The sequence below is a fragment of the Eptatretus burgeri genome, chromosome 5 (genome assembly GCF_056783735.1).
Source record: "Eptatretus burgeri isolate ZD-2024b chromosome 5, Ebu_testis_v1, whole genome shotgun sequence".
NCBI lineage: Eukaryota > Metazoa > Chordata > Myxini > Myxiniformes > Myxinidae > Eptatretus > Eptatretus burgeri.
Window position 1 is genome coordinate 116,296,499 of NC_140965.1, and position 26,054 is coordinate 116,322,552.

General features: G+C 44.3%; 1 long non-coding RNA gene across 4 annotated transcripts in view; it reads right to left on the reverse strand.

Moving 5' to 3' along the window:
* LOC147027224 (uncharacterized) overlaps positions 1 to 26,054 on the reverse strand; it is a 105,079-nt gene that overhangs the window by 254 nt on the left and 78,771 nt on the right. For 2 of the 4 annotated variants that reach the window (XR_015058739.1, XR_015058737.1), the window contains exons 2-4: positions 23,608 to 23,668; positions 8,983 to 9,115; positions 1 to 2,563 (exon numbers count right to left, since the gene is read on the reverse strand). The exon at positions 1 to 2,563 is cut by the window's left edge and continues 254 nt beyond it. This is a non-coding gene — a long non-coding RNA (uncharacterized LOC147027224). The remainder of the gene's footprint in view (positions 2,564 to 8,982; positions 9,116 to 23,607; positions 23,669 to 26,054) is intronic. The other 2 variants (XR_015058740.1, XR_015058738.1) reach the window with 2 other exon arrangements.

Sequence of the window (26,054 nt, forward strand, 5' to 3'; positions counted from 1 at the left end):
CCTCACCTCACACAACCCAATGTCAGTCGAAGTATACTGGGAGAGGGAGGGGGGAGTATGTGGATGATTGGTGGTGGAATGTTGATGTGGTACAATGGGATGTGCAGCCACATCGCTGAGGTGTCCAGCACCAGTCAGCAAATCCTCTCTGGCATCCTCGACATGCCAACGCAAGCCACTCCATTTCTGCTGTTCACACGGGAAAAGCAACTCCACACAAACCAAACCACACTCTGCATTTTAATTCTGCTCTCCTCCGTACTCTGGGTTTACAGGACAAGCTTTGATATAACTCTGTGGGATGTATGAAACTAGTGTCATTTTGTCTGTGAAACCAAATATGCTGTCATAATTACGTCTGTTCTTTGCCTCTAAGAATTCCTCAGGAATTTCAGGCTTATTTTTTCAGTACCTTGTTAGTACCCTGAGGTATTGTCTCTCTGCCCACTGAGAAATGACGTCGACCTCTCACAAGAGTTCCCACAGGACCATGAAAATTTTTGAGCGCACTCAACACACAGAATCGTGAAGCTACTGCAGAGAAAATGGATATTAGTGCGCACATCTATAGAAAACGGGACATTTAAAAAAAATTGGGGTTTCCAAACACCCCAGGGTACTAACGCAGGGTTAAAGAAATTTACAGGACACCAACCTGCAACAATTTGGTGTCAGGCTGTGGATTCTCGAATCCCTCCACCGCCAATAGAGAAATTTACGGGATTTGGACCAGGGGTGTGCTTAGCAACCTCCCCCTTTCCCTCCAAAATTAAGAGCAGCAGTCAAATTTTATTTAATTATCAGTACGAACCATGGCGGACCAAGACGAGCTGGTACAGGTGGGTTCTGACATTTTCTTGGAGGAATCCGTGGCTCAGGACAACACCTGTGAGGAAGAACTTTCCCTGAAACCAAACCCAGAGGTAACATTGGGGGCAACGGCAAAAATGCCTGAGGACCCCCTGCATCAAATTTCCCTCTCAGAGGACCGGGCAATCCTTGTCGGATCTGCGCCCGATCTTGGCGGATCGGCTCCGCCGAGGCCATTTGACATGAGCCAGATGGTGGAGATACTAATACAAATGGAGAACCGAATGAATGGGAATATGCAAAACATGGGAAGAAACTTACTAACAAGCTAAAAAGAGGGGCTGGCAAAGATAGAGGGCGGAATGGAAAAAATGGTCCGGAATTTTTCAAATGGGATCGGGACTGAACGTGGGGAAGTGATCGAATCGAGGGGGAGTGTGGAGGCTGTTCGGACCGCGATGACGACGGGCAAGGTGGAGGTGACGAGTGAAGCCACGATAGTCACGAGTGAAACCTGTAAACTCGGGCAGGTAGAGACACAGAACCAGGAATTGGGCATCAATAAAGAGACACAGAAATTAAAAGAGGTGAACGAATTGCACAAAATAAAAGAGGAGCAGACACAAATAGAAATGGTAAGGGACATTGAGGTTGAGCATGTGAAATGTTTTGAGACCCAGTGTGAGGGTCAGGTTAACCTCCCGCAGGAACAAGGGTCTCGGTATACTCCCTCGAGGTAGGCCGTGACGAGGTGAGTCCGGTAAGGCCGTACGAGGTAGAGCGGTTGCATGGTGCGAAAGAGCACATGCCGAGCTTTGGGGGGGGATAGAAACCCTGGGCAAACCCAAGCACCCAGTATGATTATCCCGGAGTGTGTGTCAGAGCGTAAGTGTAGTGCAAATGACATGGAATGTATGAATGCCCGTGAGGAAATGGGACACGGACCGACCTACCCTCCAGGTCTTCAAAATATCCATTTACCACCACATCTTATTTTCCCCCATCTAAAACCACCATCTTTTCTACCAACGTTAATCCACCCCAAACCCACCTCCTTCACATTCCCTGCTTTCCTACTGAAAGTCATGTAAGGACCTGAAAGTCCCTATAATGTCCATCTTCTATACCCCAAGTTCCCCAACTTGTCATCTTACAAACCCCCTGGCAACCGACACCTTGTCCTCGCAACCACAGGGTTTTCACAGAAACAGATTCTGGACACCCTACTTATCTCAATATACATTTGTTGATCTTCGAAATAAAAAAAGTCTCCTTAGAAACAACCCCAATCATTTTGTGCTGAATGTTGACAGGCCCACTATGTGAATTGCCAAGTGTGTTGAGATATTGAATATTCAAATTATTGTTGTAGTTCGGGGCTAATAATCTAATTACAGTGGACAGTGATAGGACCAGGTGCCATGGCCTGAGAGTAAAGAAGAGTGGAGTTAAAATGGTTGGAAGGCAGGGGTCTTTTACTCAGAGTAGTTAATGAATGAAATTGTCTCCCTGGAAAGGTAGTGGGAGCAGAAAAAGTAGATAAGTTTAAATTCGAATTAGATAGGTACCTGGAAGTTCTGGAGATAGAGGGGTATGGGGATGTTGACAGGACTTTTAGGTAGCTTGAGCATTGATGGGTGATTGTGTGCATGTGTACAGAATGCTGTTGGTGGGGGTCTCGTCAAGGAGTGTTGTTTGGTTAATGTTGTGTATTTTTTTTTATCCAAGACCATCTTCACACATGCACCCTCCCCTGAAAAGAAAAAAAAAACACCATAAAACTACAAAAACTACAAAAAAAACGACATAGAAAATTGTTTTTTTTCCATTTTTTATGCTTTTTAATCTGGTGTTGATGTGGAGCAGGCATGATGGGCTGAATTTCCTTGTGTGTTGTTTCGTCTGCTGCCTAAGGTAGCCGGTTGCATAATTTTCTGGAAGCACGGCTGTGCCACTGATGTAGTGCCCCGTGTTTTTAGTAGGCTGTTACTCATTTTGCCGACCTTCCTTGGAAGGATGATAGGCTGAGTCAACCCACCTAGTATCATTTAAGGGTGGCCAGTGGCTCAAACACAAGATACTAAGATGTTAAGGCAGCCACCTCAACCGTTAAGCCAAAACCAGACTTAATAGTCAGCAGGGACTTCAAGCAGCCATCAAACTTCAAGACTGATCTCCCGTCTCTATTTTCTCTGACATCAACTCATCCTGGGAATTATTTCAAAGAAATTTGCTCTCTTTCATACACAGATTTATCCCATCTCGTCTTCAGTTGTGATACCCTTCCTACCCACTCCATGGTACACTGAAGCTTGTGGTGAGGCAGTTGTCCTGAAACAACTTGCCTTCGCATCATGGAAGGCTAATCCAACTGAAGATGATCTCAGTTCCTTCCACAAAGCTCGGAACAAGTGTGTGCCTTCACTGATGAGAGCCAGGAAACATCTTTCTTATCACAAACTTTGAATGCTCAAACCTGTCTCCCTCCTCCAAATCCTGGTTGTGCCTCGTTAAGTCCGTTTCTGGTGTATGTTCCCCCTCCATCCCCTCCTTACCTCCAAAGGCCACACAGCTGACAATGCATGCAAAAAGGCTGAATGCCTAAATTCTGTGTTTGCTTCTAAATCTTGTGTTCCAAAACCATTGCTTTCTGGACCCACCTTACCCAGTAACACCCAGCTGTCCCTGGACTTTGTGTCCTTTTCTCCCAAAAATGTGGAGATTTTGCTGTGAAACCTCAACTCTGATTCTGCAACTGTTCCAGACGGCATCAGCCCACGTGCCCTAAAAACCTGCTCTGCTGCTCTTGCTCACCCTCTATCTGTTCTATTCACGCTCTCATTTGCTCAAGGTCATCTGCCATCTGCTTTGAAATCAGCAAATATCACCGATATATGTAAAAAAGGCACAAAAAACAGATCTCTACAACTGCAGACCAATCAGCCTTCTCCCCATCATCAGCAATGTTATGGAATCTGTCATCGCTTCTGACATTAAATCCTTCCTCTTCTCCAATGGCCTGATTTCTGATCATCAATTTGCATTCAGACCAGCTCACTCTACCATGGAGTTACTGCTCCTGCTTTCCCAACAATGGATGGAGGTCCGTAATGCGAGACATGAGATCAGAGACATCTCCCTATACATATCACGAGCTTTCGATATGGTTTGGCACCATGCCCTGCTCACCAAACGCTCTTCCTATGGTATCCAAGGCAATCTCCACTTATGACTTGCAGACTTTGTCTCCTGTCGCAGTCAATGTGTGGCCCAAAATGGAGTTCTCTCATCCCCTCTTCCTGTTCAAGCTGGAGTTCCTCAAGGTAGTCTTCTGGGCCCTGTGCTTTTTCTAGTTTTCATCAATGATCTGTCTGACTGGAAAATCGTCTATCTCTTTGCTCCACCCTCTGCCGTACCATCTGTCATCCCTCAGATAAACAAGCAGCAGCATTTTTCTGGTCCAACACTTGGAACATGTCTTTCAATCCTGACAAATATAACACTCTCACAATGTCTCTCCGAAAGGACCATCTGGAACCTCCCCACCTCCCTCCCCCCCCTCATCTACTTTCTCAACAATCCTCTGGAAGAAGTCCTTTCATTCAAGCTTCTGGGTCTCACTATCTGCCATGATCTTTCCTGGGAAAGCCACATCTCCATGCTAGCCTCCAAAGCCAATCGCCGATTGAGTATTCTCTATCGTGCAAAGTCCTTCCTTCGCACACCTGAGCTCCTGACCATGTGCAAAGTTTTCGTCTACATCCTGGTGTACTGCTCTCCCATATGGACTGGTGCTCCCACCTCTCGCCTTTCTCAGCTTTACGCTGTGGAAACCAAGTACAAGGCATTTAAGATCAATGTTATCTCTTGGGACGAGGCTGTCTCTGGGTCTCTCACTCTGTCACCGGAGGCAGGTCGGTTGTCTTTCTGTCTTCTACCATCTCCCCTGTGGCCTCCCCCACCCCCCCGGCTCTGTCGGCTATCTGTCCCACCCATATTTCCGCCGGGCGCTCAAGCTCCATCAGCAACCCCTTTCTGGTAAAATTACCAAAATCAAGAATCACTGCTCACCTTCACTCTTTCATTCCTATATTTTTCCCCGACTTTGGAACAAACTCCCACACTCTCTTCAATCCCATTCTTCCCTCGACATCTTCAAAATCACCTTGTATCTTGTTCACCACCTTGTATCCCCCCCCCAAAATATAAAACCATGATCTTTTCTACCCCCATTAATCCACCCCAAACCCACCTCCTTCAAATTCCCTGCTTTCCTTCCTGAAAGCCTCTGTAGTGTCCATCTTGTTTACCCTGCGTACCCCTCCCCATCTCACTCCCTTGCACAGTTCTCCTCATGTGTCTATTCCCCTCTGTTTTCTGCTTGCCTCTTCCACCCCTCATCTCCTGCTCCACTTGTTGTACGTTCTGTGTGTTCGCTCTCATACAAGCTTCGACAGTGTATTTTAAAAAAATAAGGTCAACATCGGCCGAATTTCTAAAATTTTCAATTTTCAATCGATTGACTTGAAATTTGAAGAAGATTTGCATATCAGTTGCGTATTTGCATATACCAACTAGCTGTTGCTTTAACCGACCCAACTCATTGGTAGGCTGTTTCAAACAGGGACAGAGAGTGAAATAGGAGGAGAAACGATTTATGGGACTCTAGTGACAGTTGAAGAGTTCAGAGGGAAGGATCTGAATGTGAACTGAGTAGTGAGAGAGTCACAGTAATACAATCGAGGCAGAGAAGAAATTAGGGAGAATTGTGATACGAGACGTTGGAGTGTTGAGACTTGGGTACTTGAGACACATCCTGCTTTTGGATTTGGTTCGTGGAACAGTTGCACAGCACATGATGCATGCTCAGTCTTACATGGGACTCAAAAGAGAGTGGTGTTGGTTTTGATTTCACGATATTTCTGTCTCTCTTCACAAGTTAGAATTTTTACTGTGCTATTTACCATTCTTCCGATGCTCTCTCATCTGTACCAACTACAATGCTTTACCTGTAGTTGGTGCTATCATGGCTCTTTTGCCTCTATCTAAGAGCCCCTTGAAAAACCCCCTTTGGGTGTTATATTCACCCCATCGAATACATGGATCAAACTTTGAAAAACAAAGTATTATGATGGTAGATTACAAAAATAATAAAACTGACCAAACTTCAGAGGGGGAAGGTTTGGTCAGACCCCCACGCCCCCCCCCCAAAGTACCCCTTTTCGGGTTTTGTTTTATCTCATAAGTTACATGGACTAAACGTTGTCAAAGTAAAGATGAAAGAGAGTAGATCACAATAATAAAACACTACATTTTCAAGGCGAAAGGTGTGGTCAGAACCCCCCCCAAATTGGTGCCGCTTTTGAAACCCTCTTTGGTGTGGTAATTTACCCCACGAGGTCCATGGACCATTTTTTGTCAAAACAAAGAAGTATGATATTAGATCACGAAAATAATAAAACTGAACAAATTTCAGAGGAGGGGAAGGTATGGTCAGACCCCCACAAAGTACCCCCTTGTGGGTTTATCTACCTCATAAATTGCATGGACTGAACTTTGCCAAAATAAGCACGTTTGATGGTAAATTATGAATAAAAAAATGACTAAATTTATTTACTTTTTATTTAAGAGGGGGTTAAATTTATTTACGAGGAGGTTACACATCGTCGTCACAGCTTTTACGGTCGCTGCTTCCACCATCGCTGTCACTTTCTTCGTCTTCGTTTTCACAGTCATCCACGTTCCCTGCTGTAACAAAAGAAGTATTTTCTGCCCCAAAAAGCTTTCATATTTTGGGGAAAAACCAAATTTACCTTTTTCTGTCAACCATTTTCTTAAATGCATTATTAGAAACGAACTGTAATGGACAGACATTGTTTCTTACCTCCTCCATCACTTTCCTTGAAGATGTCATCTTCGCTGCAAACAACATCTAACGATTTTTGAGAAATATCACCAATCAAACAAATCGGTAACATCCATCCTCCTGTTTCCAGCCAAAATCTAGTGGTGATAATGCCGATTGGTTCTATTGTGTAGAAGAGTCTAATCTATTGTGTCTAATCCATCATCTTCCCACCTGTTCACAAGGAACTCGATCAATGACTTCTTGAAACTGGCATTTTTGAGAGCTGAAATCCAATTACTTGGTCGTTTCTGAGCTGGACCAATGATGTGGTATGAGACGGATGTTGAAGCTCGTGAATCTCTCTCGCAGTCTTTGATGGAAGGAGACAGCCATTTGTCTGTGACAAAGTGAATAGCATCACCATGTGCTGAAAGAATCCTCTGGAGAAGAAAGCGAGCTGCTGCACCAAAACTGGATGGAAGAGCAGAGTTCATCTGCAAATGCAGGAAAAATGAAGCGTCAATGATAGTTGTATTTATTGATGTCGGAGGGGTTGTTGGAAATTGCGACTCGAGATACTTCATGACTTCAGCTTTAGGCGTTTTCTGCATTGTTCCGTCTACATGACTAAGCGACAGTGGAACTGGTGTTAGTGGATATTTCAAGACTTCCGCCATATCAACTCGTTGTTGGAGTGAGTGGTAAATGATACTTCCGAACAGATCGCGGACCAAACATGCTGCCACCACTCTACCATGTACTCCTTGAAGTTTGCGTTTACCCGCTTCTGATGCAAACGTGTACAAATTCTGCCGTTGTATTCGCCTCTCAAACCTGGGTGGGTTTTCACTCCTTGATGAACTTCCTTCTTTCTTCTTTTCCAATTTCGAGTACATCAAGGAGGAACTTCTCTGTGTTGTCTGAGGCAGCTTTACCTGTCCCTATGTTGTGCAAGTGTCCAGGATCAAGCTCGCTATTGAATGGATTCATGGTTTCCTTTACCATTGCCATGACACTCCGGATAGCAGCATTGTCATTCCTGATTCTGTGAGCTTTCAGACTTGCAGTGACATCTTCTTTCATGCTCATGTTCAGATCTTCAAAGATATGCGAAATCACACTCGATCGAAGAAAGTGGGATTCTGCCCATCGTTGCCGAGCAGAGATGGAGTCTGTGATTGAGGCAATTCCGGTCCGTTGAATTGCTGCGTCAGCATTGATCGTTTGTTCCAATGTAAGATCTATGGGGCTTCACGAAAATGGTTTTGTTGTCCTATTTTATAGAGAACCATCCATTCTGGAACTCAGCAAAAACTTCTGGATGTGTTTCGTGTATTTTAAGGAGGTTGTCATGGTACTTGACAGTCCAATGCACATTGTTTTAGGGATCTGAGCACACCTTCCCCTCCTCTGAAATTTGGTCAGTTTTATTATTTTTGTGATCTACTAAAAATTGGTCCATGGAACTTGTGGGGTATATTATGACCGAAAGGGGATTATTCTGAGGGGTACCAATTTGGGGGGATCTGACCACACCTTTCCCCTTGAAAATGTAGTCAGTTTTATTATTTTTGTGATACACATTTACGTCTTTACTTTACTTACGTCTCTTACATCTTTACTTTGACAAAGTTTAGTCCATGTAACTTGAGGAAAATCAAAACCCGAAAAGGGGTACTTTTGGTGGGTCTGACAAAACCTTCCCCCCCTGAAGTTTGGTCAGTTTTATTATTTTTGTAATCTACCATCATAATACTTTGTTTTTACAAAGTTTGATCCATGTATTCGATGGGGGTAAATATAACCCCCCAAAGGGGGTTTTTCAAGGGGGTCTTGGGTCCAGACTCACCAACTGGGACGCAGCTGACAAAGTTTTTGTGAATGACTTAAGTGGCATGAGTAACTTTGAGGGGTCAAACCTTTGAGGGAAAATGGGGAGAAATCTTCAGCAGCGCCAATGCTCTGTAAAGCCTGCCACCTTGATGATAACTCCTATAATAAAAGATTTGTTTATACTCAAAGTGGCTTTTATACTCATGTGCTTCCATGCTGCAATTAGGCTAGAAATCAAACAATTTGGGAGATTCGAAAATGTGACCACTCGACCTGATTAGGTGTTTGAGTTCACATTTTAAGAGGTCACGTTTGAGCAATGGCTAAAGCCATTGCAAACTATTCTGGTGGGTACGTGCCAATATTGGTCGTCAGGAGTATGATAGCGACCTCTGCTGTAAAACATTGGCCTTTTGAGAATTTAAATTGATTTGTTGATATTGATGGTTGTGTTTTGTCAAAAACAATGGAGGCAGAAATAGTTTTCTTACCAGAGTGTGGGATTGAGGAGAGATGGAGGAGGTGTAGATCATAAGGCAGATGTTCTGCTTTCTCCAGATATTGTTCAAATGTCCATCAGCCGGATAACTGACAGAAGAGAAATCATTTGCACCATTTATTGAACTGCACCGGGTTCAACAAATGGTGCGGGATGGCAGACTTTAAGAAAACATGGACACATTGAATGATCAAATGAATAGGAACACAATCATTTTGAAAACTGATTTGACTAACAAGAATGATAAAATCTATAAAAAAAAATGTGTGTGTGTGTGTGTGTCAGTATGTATGTGTTTGTCCTCTATAACTCCAAAACCATAACACCTTGCAGCCTGAAACTTTGCATGCATTCTAAGGGAACTCCAAGGAAGTTCATGACTGGAAATTGTGTGTTTGAGTGAATTAAAACACCCTTTTTGAAGATAATTATATTCTTTATCAGGTGCATCCTCAGCCACCTTGCTCTCTATGGGGTCTTAAGGCGTATCCTGGGTAACCTTGCTGAGGACTGAGCCATCATGTTTTTTGGTCTGCTCAACCATACCTTGACTTGGAATCGCTGGATACATTGCAATGCTTTAAACGCCTGGAAACGCCAGTAATTGTGGCTTTATTTCATTTCCGTACATGCCATAGCCTCGAGAATCTCTTAAACCAAGCTGAATCACAAAATTTAAGCTCCAGAATTGAACTTGGCAGCAGTTCCAACTGATAAAAAAAAGTGTTCATTTGTCCAATTCAGACATTGTTTGGATGTTTCCGGGTGTATAGATTGATTGTCGACAATTGGTAATCACTTGTCAAGCCAGGCATTCTGTCGGAGTGCTCACTTGAGTGTTTAAGCTACTTGCTGAGTGCTATACAGTCGATGGTGGTACAGTTCATGACACAATCGGGATGTACAGTCAGCATTTGCTTTGGGGTAGATGTACATATACAGCACACATGGACGTGGTACATATGGGTAGATTTGTATCTGTAGGACTCTCCGCGGGTATGTCGACATGCCATACCTGTTCAGGGCACCGTGGTAACAAATTTCATCCCATATTTTACGGAAGTTTTATCAGGTCTTCTCTTGTCCTCACGACTGTTTCTAAAGCAATTGGTTATCTGGTTTGGTTTATGTTTCTCTTTGTGAGTTTCAAGGAAAAATATATTTGACAACACCCAATTTTCAATTCGTTTGCCATATAAACGTGTTTTCTAAATTATCGAGCCAATTTTTTTTCCACCCTTCACATGCAGCTGTTTATAAAGATTAATGGTTATGCACATCTTGAAACATCCATATCAATGAAACATTGTTTTTTAAATTTGTTTATTGAAATTCCCCCAAAACAAGGGTGAAAGCTACTCAAGGTTTTTAGGTTGTAAACAGTGTGTACTGCAGTCAGTAATCACACTGACTCCAACCTGCTGATTCCTGGAAAAAAGACGATTGTGTGTGTGTGTGTTTTTTCATAAAGCATAACATTTTCTCTCTGCATAACTGTCTGCTAACTCCCCTCTCCCCCACCTCCCCCCTTTCTCTCTCTCTCTCTCTCTCTCTCTCTCTCTCTCTCTCTCTCTCTCTCTCTCACTCTCACTCTCACTCTCACTCTCACTCTCACTCTCACTCTCACTCTCACTCTCACTCTCACTCTCACTCTCACTCTCACTCTCACTCTCTCACACTCTCTCACACTCTCTCACACTCTCTCACACTCTCTCACACTCTCTCACACTCTCTCACACTCTCTCACTCTCTCTCACTCTCTCACTCTCTCACTCTCTCACTCTCTCTCTCTCTCTCTCTCTCTCTCTCTCTCTCTCTCTCTCTCTCTCTCTCTCTCTCTCTCTCTCTGTCGCATCATCGTCTTGCCCCCCTCTGACTACAGTGCAGCACCATCCCAAACATTGCTGTCTGTCTCTCTCTTTCTCCAGATGTGTCCAGGCGGTGTTTATGCCCAGGCAGTGTTCGTATCCAGATGGAGTTTGTGTCCAGGCATTGTTTATCTCCAGACAGTGTTTGTCTCTGGACCTGTCCAGGCAGTGTCTGTTTGTCTCTGGATGTGTCGGGGCAGTGTTTGTCTCCGAACATGTTCATGTTTGTCTCCGGGTGGTATTTATCTCTGGACATGTCCGGGCGGTGTTTATGTCTGGACGGGAGTTTGTCTCCGGATGTGTCCGGGCAGTGTTTGTCTCCGAACATGTTCATGTTTGTCTACGGGTGGTATTTATCTCTGGACATGTCCGGGCAGTGTATATGTCTGTACGGGAGTTTGTCTCCATCCCGCAATCTGCAATCCCGACATGGAGAGTGTGAGATGGTTCCGGGCACCACTTTAACGCTCCTATGTCAGAACTACCCTGAGTGGATGCTGTCCACAACCTACTACCTAAAAAACCGGTACAACCGGATGGGTGTTTTTTTTCGGAGACACCATATCCTTACTGGATGGCCGTTGGCTCCTTAAAGAAATCAATCCACCCTTTAACAGGTATTGTTTTTAGTCCTGCAGGGTGTCACAGTCACCCTCCCCACTGGTAAGCCAGTGAGAGTAGTCGGTTTAGTTGCTGACTACCTGACCATGTGGCTTGTAGCACTGGGATACATGTTACCAGTGGCAGTCGAGAAACCTGATTGACCTGACCTAAAACTGTGACAATCATCACTGCATTTTATATAATGCAGTGATCTCAGCCCGATTTCCAAGCAGATGGAATATGATGGAGGGCAAATTATATGGTGAAAAGGGCAGAAAGAGGATGTACAAGAAGAGCAGATCAGGTTTTTAAGTATTTTTTTCAATGTTATTAAAGATGAGGATGAATGTCGTCTGTACTGGGGTAGAAAGGTGCTGGAACATATTTTGTCCTCATGTGAAGCATCCAAAGCAAGGGGAAGATATACGTGGCATCATAATAGGGTCCTCAAGAAGATACTCCAAAGTGTTTGTGAGGCAGTAGAAAAGACCAATACACAGAAATTAAAAGAGTTCACAAAAGTATTCATAAGTGGATTCGGGCAGAAAAAAACCTGAGCACCAAAGTATAATTGTGAAATGCAATACTCCAATTATAGGTCTATGAGGCAATGCAAAGGATTGGGAATCGTCAGCATATCTGGAAGATTTCACGAGTTACCCCGAGGCCTGATGTAATTGGTACATTGTGAAAGTGCTCGGACACAACACAGTTCTCAGTTCTGCAACTGGCAAACATCTATTTTGATTGAACTCTTTGTGTCATACGAGTCTACAGAGTAGCCTGAAAGGCACTTAACTCTTCCAGAATAAAGCATTCATTCTTCAGCTCTTTTAATATACTGTACAGGTTTTATTGTGCAGCACTAACAAGAATGAATCAGTCATTGCATCTGTATGCATTCCATCATTTCTCCTTGCACTACCAAATTCATCACCAGGTCCTCTTAGAAATTTGTGGAATCACCAAGAATGAATGCTTCACTTCGGTGGGGTTAAGCGACTTTGAGACCACCCTGGAGAATGGATGAACAGCATGAACACGTGATACACAATAGCGAAGTCGATGCTATGTTTCCCATCACAAATCCCCACACTTCCCACCTAAAGCAGGTTTGAAAGAGGGCAAAAAGTTCCAACAGGTCAGGCCAGGTATGGGAGCATGCACCGGAGCAGCGCATCACTGCATCCACCTTCCTCCAGTACTCCAGGGGCCTCCATCTGGCCATCCACCCGGCAGATGTCTGGCCCATCCCCATCTCCTTGAGATGTCAATCCACCTACTGCAACCACGAGGCAGGTGATTGGCCCATTGGCCTCCTCCACTCGTGAGGCTCCTTGGCTGAGAGAATCTGGTGAGCAGGGTCAGCACCAGGAAAATGAGCCACGTCTCCATACAGCCGCAGCTGACGTTCATGGACTATGCCGGTAACAAATCTCATTTGAGTCTCTCTCAGCAACCACTCGTTGGACGCAAGGTCTGACCAGCAATAACCAAGGATTCTCTGAAGAGACCTGGTACCAAAGGAATTAAGTCTCCATCTTAGATCACTGGTCAGAGTCCAATTCTCACATCTGTACAGCAAGACTGGAAGTAACAAGGACCTGAAGACTTGGACTTTCGTCCTTGGACCCCATGATCCAGTGAATCCATGACTCCCCAGGCCTGACACAGACATCCATTGATCTCTGGCTCACAGCCAGCAGAGACATGAATATCACTGCCAAGGAAAGTGAATCTCTCCACGAGTTCAACATCCTCACCACAAACAGGTACAGAGAAGATAGCAGCATCCAAGATGTCATTGAAAGCCTGGATCTTAGTTTTGACTCAGGAAACCCATAAATTCAGCAGCTCTGACTCCTCATTCAGCACCTCAAGGAATCCAGAAAGGATATACAGTCTCGGAAAAGATGACTGCATCATCTGCAAAATCAAGGTCAGAGATCTTGACATTCCCAAACGATGCACCGCAGCTTGATCTCTCTGACATCCTCCCCAGGATCCAGTCCATACAAGCACTGAAAAGTGTGGGGGCCAGTACACATCCCTGAGGAACTCCAGTAACAACTGGAAATAAGTCGGAGATGGATCGCCACATCTCACAGCACTCTCAGTTCCAGAGTAGAGTTCAGACATCAGATTGATCAGTCTTGGTAGCACCCCACGAAGACCATGAATTCTCCAGAGGGCAAACCGATTCAATTAATTGAACGCTTTGCAGAGATCAACATCGGCTGCAAGCAGCCCCTGACGAAACTCTCATCTGCGTTCCATAAGGACCCAAAAGGCAAGGATACAGTCAATCATTGACCTCTTTGGTGTAAAGTCTGACTGCTCTGGATGCTGGTGCTGAAGCAGATGGGGGCGAACCCTATCAATAATTATCTGAGCAAAGACCTTGCCCGGCACTGAGAGGAGCGTCACCCCTCGGTAGTTGTTGCATTCCTCCCTTTCCAGAGAGAGACAACAAGGCCCCTCTTCCAGTCAGTTGGGATGATGCCTGTTTTCCCGGCAGAGCACAGAGCTGGATGCAATGACATGAGTACAGGATATTCACCAGCCTTGGGAAGTTCAGTATGGATGCAACAGATCCCAGAAGCTTTACCCCATTTCGACCGATTCACCACAGCCTGTGTTTCCACAAATGAAGGAGGGTCACAGTTGATTAGAGGGTCAGAAATAGGGATAGTAACACCCCCAATATCCAACTCAACAGCTGGTGGATCAACCTGATGCAGAGTTCAAAGTAACCGGCCCAGCAGGACTTCACTTCGGACTCCTATGTCAAGAGCTCACCACCCTCCGATCTAAATGCAGTACAACGAGGGACAGGCTTGGAGGAACCCAATGCGCCAATTTCCCTGAAAGTAGGATGAGAATCACTTGACCATAGGTGATGCTCTACCCCCTCACAGATTCCTCGCACATGGGCCTCCTTGCCCACCCTCAGCGCATCTACAGTTTTACGCTTCAGCTCTCTGAACAGCTCAGCTCTGCCATTCAGCCTGGCCCAGTGACTCTGGTCAATGGTGTCCAGTGTCCTTTGAGAGTCCAAATTCTTCTTCGCCCAATGGTGAGTTCCAAGACATCCACTGACAACATCAATGACGGTGGTCTTTAAGGCACTCCACAACTCTTCAGGATTCTGCAAAGCACCTCGACCCCTCAAATCCCCACTCAGCCTGTTTGCAAATTCTTCAGCTAACCCCTTATCCTTGAGCTTGCCAACGTCCAGCCTAGACTGGGATGGTACCATTCTCCCGGATTTAAGCTGCAACTTCAGAGTTGCTGCAACAAGCCTGTGGTCGGTATTGAGGAACTGAGCATTCTGGTGGACCGTGCAGTTCTGGATCATCCTCCAGTGACCATTAATGAGCACATGGTCAATCTCTTTTGCCACACCGCCAGAGTTGGAATACCAAGTCCAGCGATGAGCTTGTGTGTGCTCAAACCATCAACCAGCCATCCTAAGCCCATGGCTTCTTGCAAAGTCAAGGAACTTAGTGCTTATCTGGTTTACAGTTCCAGACCCATGGGGACCAAAACATGTCTCACAACCATCCCAATCAGTTCCAGATGATGCATTGAAATTCCCAAAGACTAGAAGAGTATCTCACTTGGGACATTGATGAACTACAGACTCAAGCACGGCATAGAATGCATCCTTCACGGTGAGCTCACTCACCCCAGTCAGAGCATATACAGAGATCAGAGAAATGACACCCAAAGAGATACAAATCCTCGGTCTCATAATAAGCTCGTTGACCAGTGTTACCTCAATTATCATTGGAGTCAGCTTATTGGACACAGCTACAGCAACTCCTTGGACATGGTAACCATCAGAGTGACCAGACCAATAGTGGGTGTCACCACCCACCATGATCTCACCGCAATCTGGTCTACGAACCTCAGAGAGTGCTGCAATGCCGATGTCCAATCGCTAGAGCTCAGATTATCACAGAGAGAGGTGATCATCCTCTCTTCGGGATAGGACATTCCAGGCACCATCCAAAGGGACTGCCTCAGATTAACCCAAAGAGACTGCTATTTGGTGGTTGACACCTCAGCACCACCCTGACATGCACTACCACAATCTAACCCAGGAAGGTTACCCCATGGTTTCCCTCCAAACATCAAGGATTGGGGGTCCTGAAGGCTTTGCCCCAATCCCGTCATCCATTCTGCCCTGTGAAGGGCAGCTGCACTGGAGGCACTCCTACGGACTGGGTTTTCAGATATCCTTACATTTGTGGGATTTGCGGAATGAAGTGTTTTATGGTGGCCGGAGTGCAAATCCTGCCATCAACCTCCTAAAAAAACAACTAACCCAACTGCAGATGGACGTCCGCAGACACAGTCCACGAGATGTGGATGGCTGTTGGCTCACAAGGAGCTCCTCCAGCCTTTGACAGGTTTTGTTTTTAATCCTGCTTGGTGTCCATATCAATAGACCCTCCTTACCAGGAAACGTGGTGGGGGACATGGATTAGTCACCACCAACCCGACCATGAAACAGCTTTGTACAGTTTTACATGGTACCTGGTGTCTGGTGCAAAAGCGTTACATCTGGTGCAAACCTAACAATGCACATCACCGAGTAAACACTATCCCTCCTGTCAATCATAGTGGTGGCCGCATCATGTTATGGGGCTGTTTTTCATCAGCATGGACTGGAAAGCATAAAAGGATAGAAGGGACAAAAGATGGTGCAAAATACAGGAGAATCCCTGATGAAAACCTGTTTGATTCAGCCTTGAATCTGAATCTGGGTAGGAGATTCACATTTCAGCAGGACAATGATCCGAAGCACAAAGATAAAGCCACAATGGAGTGGCTGAATATGAAGATAATAAATGTTCTTGAGTATCCCAGTCAAAGTCCTGACTGGAAACCAATTGACCATTAAAGGTGAGACTAGAAGATCGCAGTCCATCAACGATCCACATGAAACTTGGTAGAACTGGAGCAATTTTCAGGTGAACAATGGACAAGGATTTCACCATCTCACTGTGAAGATCTGGTAGCGACATACCCAGAAATACTCACAGCAGTCATTGCTGTGAAAGGTGCTTCCACCAAGTACTGGCCTAAGGGACTGAAAACTATTACAACCAGTGAATTTTGATTTGGACACGTTTTTTACAGGTATTCCTGACATGTAACATCCTTCAACTGTAACAGTGTTTTGTTTGATTTCCTCAGTTATTAATAAAAAATTTCATTTGGAAAAGTTGTTTCGACATCATTCGTAATTCATCTAAATGTGGCATTATTGGTATGGGGTCAATAGTTTTGCAGGCCACTGCACATACACACATTCATACATACATACAGACACACACATACATATATACACATACATACATACATACATACATACATACATACATACATACAGACACATATACATACACTCAGACACATACATACATACACACAAACATACACTCATAGTCATACAAGCCGGTAGGCGGACATGGGTAGTCGACTACCGAATAGAACCTGATGCGATGGACCTGTTCGATGGAATGACCTGAGGATTAAGCACAATAAAATTCATGATTATAGCTTCAAGGGTTAATGCTGCAGATTGTTTTTTCGTTAAAATACTCCCACATTTAGAGGTTTTTCGGCCGTTGCTAGGCAACGGAGGGGTCCATAGCAACGGTTCTCTCTCACACATAACTAGGACAAACCGGTAGGCGGACATGGGTAGTCGCCTTCCCAATAGAATCTGACGCGATGGGCCCGTTCGATGGGGAATGACCTGATGATTAAGCACAAGAAAATTCATGATTCCAGCTTCAAGGGTTAATTATGCAGATTGTTTTTTCGTTAAAATACCCCCACATTTAGAGGTTTTTCGGCTGTTGCTAGGCAATGGAGGGGTCCATAGCAACGGTTCTTTCTCACACATAACTAGGAGATACCATGAACCTACCATACCAGTTTCATGTATATCTGACTCATAGTCTCTGAGATATAACGAACTTCGTTTTTTTTATTGTTTTCGACCATTCAAACTCTATCTTCTCCCACAGTTTTCATAGGATCCGGCTGGAAATTTTTGACAATATGGCTGAATGTACTGCCCACAGTTGCTCTTGGCCCGATTTTTGATTTTCGAAAAAATAATTTTTTTATGATTTTTCAAAAATTTCAAAGTCCCGTTCCGAGGCAACGGTGGTGTCCATAGCAACGGTTCTCAATTGCACACAACTAGGTCATGGTATGAACCAACCAACCAAGTTTCATCGAAATCGCCATTGTATTAACGGAGCACTGGACCGAACAGACACATACAGACAAGCACAGACAGGCAGACAAACATATCGACAGAAATACTGATAATAAGGGTAAAAAAAAAAAATCTCAATTTTTTTTTTTCGACTAGATCGACTACCCAATATACACATACATACATACAGTACATATACACAAGCCAGTAGGCAACGAGGGATCCGCTAGGATCGAAGCGCTGGATACGATGCTTTTCATTCTGACCGATCCACCGATGAAGATTCATTGCCAAGACGTATTGGTTCACATACAATTGTTCCTCCACCTGGCAAGATTTTTCCTATTGCGTATTTTGCTAACTGGCACTCCTCATAAAAAATGACGGTAAATAGACACCCTATTTTTGAAGGACTACCATTTGAAAAATAAAACCGAAATCAAAAATCGGCTCGAGTAAAATTTTCTAAATATCTCGAAGTGTTTAATTCCGAAGTCTCATTTCTCCACATTCAAAACTGTAGGACAAGTATTGAAAATAGTGAACGTAGGTCGAGAAAAAAGTATTTTTTCGAATTTTGCGTATTTCAGCCCCGATACCCTTGGTGATCGAATCTGGAAAAATTCTGCAGTTCAATTTTGTAGAAGTTATTAAACTCTATCCATACACCGAATTTGAACATTCCGCCGTCGACGGTTTCCAATGTCAAGGTCACTTAACATATTCCCTGGTTCACCACCTTTCCGCATTCGGAGGGCTGCCATTCGGAAACTATGAGAGATAGAGGAACGTTATGCTATTGCGATAACTAGATGGGGATGCATAGAATAGGCAGGAGTTGGTCCGGTCACTCTACCTATCATAGAAGCCGTGCTACGTCAGTTTCCGTTTGGGTTCTTAAAACGTGGTTTTTCGGCTGCTGCATAGCAAAGGGTGGTTGCTTACCAACGAAACTCAAACGCACACACTCCCAGCCCATATGGCACCTGTTTGCCAAGTTTCATCAAAATCGGTTTGCTGGTTTGTGCTGTGGAGCCTCGCGTTGCAGACACACACACACACACACACACACACACACACACACACACACACACACACACACACACACACACACACACACACACACACACACACACTGAACACCCGACAATAACGGATATCTAGCGAATCCCAATGCACACATACACATAGATACACACAAACACATACATACACACATACACTCATAGATACACACACATACACATAGATACACATACATATGCATACACATATACACATATTTACACACATGCACGGACATACATACACATACATATACATACATACATATAGAAACACATACATATGCATACACATACATACGTACATACATACATATACACACACACATACATATCTATACATACACATATATACACACATACACATACATATACATATACATATACATACATACATATAGATACACATATATATGCAAACACATACATACAGATATACACCCATACATATACATACATATATACATACATACACATATATATATATATATATATATATATATATATATATATATATATATATATATATATATATATATATATATATATATATATATATACAGTCAAAGCTCGTTACTATGCCACCCGTCGGGACCGAGCAAAAGTGGCATAGTAACGAGATTTTGTAAAAACGGCCTTATTTTCTCAAGTTACCCATCTGTAGTTAATCTTTAGACAAAATTTATTCCAGCAAGTAAAAGGCACGACTGTTGTATAAGCTAAGCGAACGGAGATCATACACACACTAACAGAGTTCACACACTAACATATGGCATGGCAAGAAATTCACGACGCACAAAGCTTTCAAGAATCGTCGGCTGGCGCATCTTCTTTCGGCGGATCTCGTGCATCTCGTTGTCTAGCCGATCGCACGCTTGCATCACACCGGGCTTCCCGCTTCTCTGCTGCATGAACTTCCGGACGGTGCTACAAGCGCGCTGGGCTTCCTCGAACGGAACGATTTCCTCCTCGACAGTTACCTCGTCATCTTCGCTTTCCACCGGCTCCTCACTGCACAGAATCTCCTCCGCAATCTCCTCCAGCGTGAAATACCCGCCAGTCGCGAGGTGATCGTCGGCTTCGAGAAAGTCAGACAGCTCGATCTCCTCGTTCTCGTGCATCTTTTCCTCGGCAGGCAGAGCTTCCCAGATGTCGGGCAGCTCCGCATCCTGTGGCTCAGTTTGGATCTCCTCTTCGATGAACTTGGCCTTCGCGAAACAGTTCCTGATCGTCGACTTGCCGACCTGCTCCCAAGCACGCCGGGCGACGTGTAGAGCGTCGAGCAACGTGAACTTGAACTCCTTTCCCTCGTCTATGGCCTCAAGCCGGCGGCATAGCAGGAGCTTCTTGTAGTGGCGCTTGAGGTTCTCTATGATTCCCTGATCCATTGGTTGCGAATTGGCTGTCGTGTTGGGTGGGAAGAAGACCAGTTGGATGTTGTTCAGCTTGAGCTCGGGAGGGTGGCCAGAGAAGTTATCGAGACAGACCAGCACTCTGCGTCCCTGCCGGCCGAGTCGTCCGTCCCACGCACGCAACATCTCCTCGAAAAGCTCCGCCGTCATCCACGCCTTCGAGTTCGCCTTGTACTTGACCGGGATCTCTTTGTTCTTGAAGGCACGGGGTTTCTTGGAATTGCCAATCACCAGAAGAGGAAACTTCTCGCTGCCGCTCATGTTTGCCCCAACCAGAAGAGTGATCCTTTGCTTGCTTTTCTTTCCTCCAGTACACCGCTCTCCCCTGAAAGCCATGGTCTTGTTCGGAAGCAGCTGCCAGAAGAGTCCAGTCTCGTCCAGGTTGAAGACGTCGTCTGCGGAGAACTGCCCGAGTAAGGGCCGGAGAACCTGTTGTTGCCACTCAAGAAGGGATTGCGAATCCACCGCTCCAGCTTCGCCCTGCACTGTCTTGAACGTGATGCCGTGGCGCTTCTTGAAATTGCCCAACCAACCGTCGCTCGCTATGAAGTCTGGGATGTGCATCAGCTCGGCCAGTTTCATCGCCTTCTCCTTGATCAGATCGCCGCTGACAGGCACATTCTGTCCTCTTGATTGCTTCAGCCACATGAGCACTCCCTCATCAAGCTTCGGGTCGTGAGCCTGCGTCAACTTCATGCGCTTCGATGGAAATCCAGCTTTGATTGCAGCCTCGATTGCATCCTTCTTGCTGAGAATGCCCTTCACGGTGGTTCTCTTAACTTCGACGCCCCATTTCTTGCTAATCTCCCTGGCCAACTTGGACTGATTCGGCTCCTTCTTCGCGGCATCGATGATCTCCTTCTTCTCCTTCAGCGTAACGTCGGTTCGCTTGCGTTTCTGAGCTGACATTATGGGCTGAATTTGAAAAAAAATGATGTCACTGTTGTACGTGTGCCTGCGTGTCTGTGTGTGTGCTCGCGCTTTTTTGTGTCTCGTTGTGCGTGTTGTGATTGGCTTGTTGTGGCTGGCATCGGGGAGAAGAACCACGTGTTTTGACACAGTCTGACTATGCGCGTACGTATTGAGTTATGTTGAGCGCAGCTGGACTGTAGTTCGTCGCTTCGCCTTTGGACGTGAGTGTGATAATCGAGCACTGCGCAATACAGACTTTTTCACGACTCATGCCTTTTAACAGTCACACAGTAGTGGCATGGTAGCGAGAGTAGGGGGTGGCATAGTAAATTTATTTTGTATTAAATTTGGCGGGACCGAGCAAAAGTGGTATAATTGCGAGAGTGGCATAGAAGCGAGGTGGCATAGTAACGAGCTTTGACTGTATATATATATATATATATATATATATATATATATATATATATATATATATATATATATATATATATATATATATATATATATATATATATATATACATACATACAGAAACACATACATATGCATACACATAATACGTATATACATACATACACACATACACACACAAACATATACATACACACATACATATGTATACATACACATATATACACACATACACATACATATACATATACATATATATAGATACACATATATATGCAAACACATACATACAGACATACACCCATACATATACATACATACACACACATATACACATATTTACACACATACATAGACATACATACACATACATACACACACAAACATATACATACACACATATATACACACATACACATATACATACATACATATATGCAAACACATACATACAGACATACACCCATACATATACATACACACATACATATATACATACATACACACACATATACATACACACATACACATAGATACACATACATATGCAGACACATATACACACACACACACACACACACACACACACACACACACACACACACACACACACACACACGCATGTCATAACTAGCTTTCATGTGCAGCCTGTGACTGCTGGGGGCACGGACGTGCCCCTAATGCTGTGCCCCTCCACCCATACACTGGTACTTTTTTCGCCGACCTCGGAAGGATGACAGGCTGAGTCAACCGCACCTGGTGTTAACTGAGCAGCCGACAGGGGATCGAACTCAAGACCCTTAGATCTTAAGCCAATACCAGGCTATACATGTCATGATAATGAATTAATTGCTGATGAAGGATCTGGAAATGTACAGCAATTACCTTCATTTTAACACAAAGTTTCCAAAAAGGGCTGGACATGACTACTGTGGCTGCATCAATGAGTGGAGGACATGGTGATTCGGTATTAACCCTCATGATGAATTACTTGAATATGTAAACTTGCACCTTTTGGCGACTGGTATGTGTTTTATATTTCATTACTCTGTTATTTCCAATTTGAGGCCCAAAACATGAAAAGTAGAAAAGAAACACATCAGCCTCGAGGTATCCTCTTTTTCTCTGACTCTGATCTGGTTGACTGTTGAATCCAAGGCAAAACGAGCGAGCAAAGTCGATGCGGCACAAACTCATCGCAAATCCACAATAATGAAACAAACTGCACGTTCTATTCGGAGTTGGTTTGTTGTAAGAATCAAAAATGTCCGTCTTCCCAGATTATCAGGAGCTGGCAAGTTGGGGATGATGGAAATCAGACCTCATTGTTTCTATAAGACCTTGAATTGAATAGCAGCTGATGAAGGTGAACGAGTGTTTCATCATTTCAAATCAGGTTATGCGTGTTAACCAGTAGTAGTCGTAGTTGTAGTAGTAGTAGTTCTTTCACAGCCCTAATTATCCGCACATTATCGTGTGGTTGGCCAGGGTTAGTTAGGTTAGTGATATGTTCATATTTTTGGGCAGACTTGATGTTCACCTGAATGTGGCACAAATTTGTCATTTGTTCAGCATGGCGTCAATATAACCCCCATACTCTTAACAAATGACACTGTGGCATCATTAATGTCCAGCGAATGCTAGCAAGACGGGACAGCCGGCTTTATGTCCATCCAGCAGGATAGTGAACTTTTTGATGCAACACCACATAATCGCGAAGCACCAATCCAATTCCAGTTTATAATATGGCTGTGAATGGAACACAGACGAGACAGCTCAATCCTGCCACACTTGCTAACCTTTGTTACCCCTTACAATTCACTGACGACAGGACTTTTAATGCCTTTTATAAGGATCCAGAGTGAATTGTTGTGGCTGAAAGCAACAGTTGAAATTCGAGTTCTTTGTAATATGATAAGGAACATGAACGATGTTAAGATAAATAAATAAATAAATATATATTATTACCCCCATGAAGCCTTTCTTACCCAACCCTTTGAGCTGCAGGTTACTATGTTTCCTTCCCTCCTCTCAATCCTCTTTCCTGTTCATTATTTCCTTATTGTGTGTCAGAGTTATCCCACGGCCCCACAAGTTAGGTCATACCCGCCAGCACCAATGAGCCTCGATCTTGGAGAGAGAAAACAGAACAGCATCTTGTCTGGAGCTGGAACAACACAGAGAAAAACAGAACATAAGAAAATGAAAACATTTTACATTGTCTGAAGTTGCATTTACCTTTCTGAAACATCTTGTCGTATCTTTGCCAAACTTTCAGAGGTTCATCAGTGAGTGTTTTAGATATAAAAAGATGAAAAAACAAGTTGTGTGTGTATATATATATATATGTATATATATATATATATATATATATATATAACATATAGATATATATATTTTTTTTAAATCGCTCGATCATGCCCTGTCTTCCTTTGTCACGATGTGAGAGGTAATAATAAATGAACCCCAACCCCATTCCTTAGTGTGTGTAGCGACGTGTTTTTTGGCCCCTACAAAACAATAGAAAATTAAATAGTTTTCTTTCATATGCCAACATGATTAGAACATCACGCACCAGGGAATGCCGGGTACCCCTGGTAGTATCTGATAAAGGGCACCATGATCTTTCTTAATCCCCATATTATTCATACATTATCACCCATTCACAAATTATGTGATATATTTTTCCACAATGTTACATTTAAATTATATACAGCATATATATATATATATATATATATATATATATATATATATATATATATATATATATATATATATATATATGGTGAATGTTAATGTGGTGAATTAACGTGAATCAAGGGACATGACGCGGGATCACATGTTGTGCGTCTCGCGTATAAGGGGATGTCTCTCTGCGGCACGAGTGATTGTCCCCGGGGCATTGCTATTGACATCGGCTGTCCACTTGATGCTCGTTAACTGAAGGTGCTCATTGACTGGTGAGAATGGAGATTATATCGAACTCCGTGCTTACGCGGATTAGTCTGCAATGGTTAACTGCACATGTATACGTTTCTGCTTATGTACTCCTAGCTGAACCTGTATTTCCTGGTGTGTCCACAGAAGCGGCTCCAATCAAATGGAATAAAGCCTAAACTCTGAAGGTTCATCTCTCGCTCTCATTTCAATTTATTCCATTTGATTTTCTCGGCTCTCTCAACCAAAGATGGACAAGATCTACAAACCAGAGAGGTTCGACGCAGACCCAAACACGACTGACGCAGAAATGAAATGGTCACATTGGTTCTGCTCCTTCTCACACTATCTGACCATCATCGCGGAGGGAGCTGACAAATTTGCCGCTCTCGTGAATCATGTCTCGCCCGGCGTATACAGGCTCTTCTCGGGGTGCGACACTTACGAAGCAGCGATTGACGTACTGCAGGCGCTCTACGTGAAGCCCAAGAACGAGGTATACATACGACATCTTCTCAACACACGCAAGCAAGCAGCCGGGGAGACAATCGATCAGTTCCTGCAAGCTCTGAATCAGCTGGGAAAAGACGGCAGCTTCCGGGCCGTAAGCGCCGAGGAACACCGAAAGGAAGCGACACGGGAGGCATTCATCCAAGGACTCAGATCAGCCCACATACGGCAACGCTTACTAGAGAAAGCGCAACCCACTCTTGACAAGGTAGTCGATCAGGCTCGAGCGATGGATACGGCTCAGCAGCAATCTGAGTCATTTGGGACACCGATGCTGCTCATGAACGCTGCTACGATGGGAACCCAAGGAACCCCACTGGCACAGACTCAGCCAGACATGAGGGATGGAGAAACACCCGAGGAGCCGGATACCCAGACCTCGTCAAACTCCTCAGCAACTGCTCCGGTCGGTAAATGCTTCTTTTGTGGGTACAAAAGGCATCCTCGTCAAAAATGTCCAGCCAGAGATGCCACATGCATGAATTGCGACAAGAAAGGGCATTATGCCAGGGTATGTAAATCTACTCTAAGGAGGAATAAACCCACTTCTGCGGCTCTCTACTCGCAAAATAAATTGACTGCAGCCTCTCCGGGGAATCTATCCAAGGCTATCATCAACGTGCGAATTAACGGGCATATGGCTGAGGCACTGATTGATACCGGTAGCTCTGAAAGTTTCGTCAACAGCTCGCTAGTGAAGGGCAGGAAATGGGTAATCCACCCGACTGACAATACGGTATGCATGGCCGCCACCTCACTACAATCCCGCGTACGAGGGTACTGCAATGTTGAATTGGACGTAAAGGGTACACGCATCGGGATGTAAAGGTGCTGGTGCTTCGTGATTTGTGCGCAGACGTAATTCTGGGTCATAATGTCCTCAAGCAGCACACGAGCATCGAAATACCCTTTGGAGGAAGCAAGCCTCGTCTAATTTTAAATGCGCTGACCACCGCGGAGGTGACGTCCCCCCAGCTGTTCGCTAACTTGTCGCCGGTCTGCAAACCGATAGCGATCAAATCGCGGCGATATACCACTGCTGACATGAATTTCATCACTTCAGAAACCAAGCGATTACTGGAGGAGGGGAATTATAGAACCGA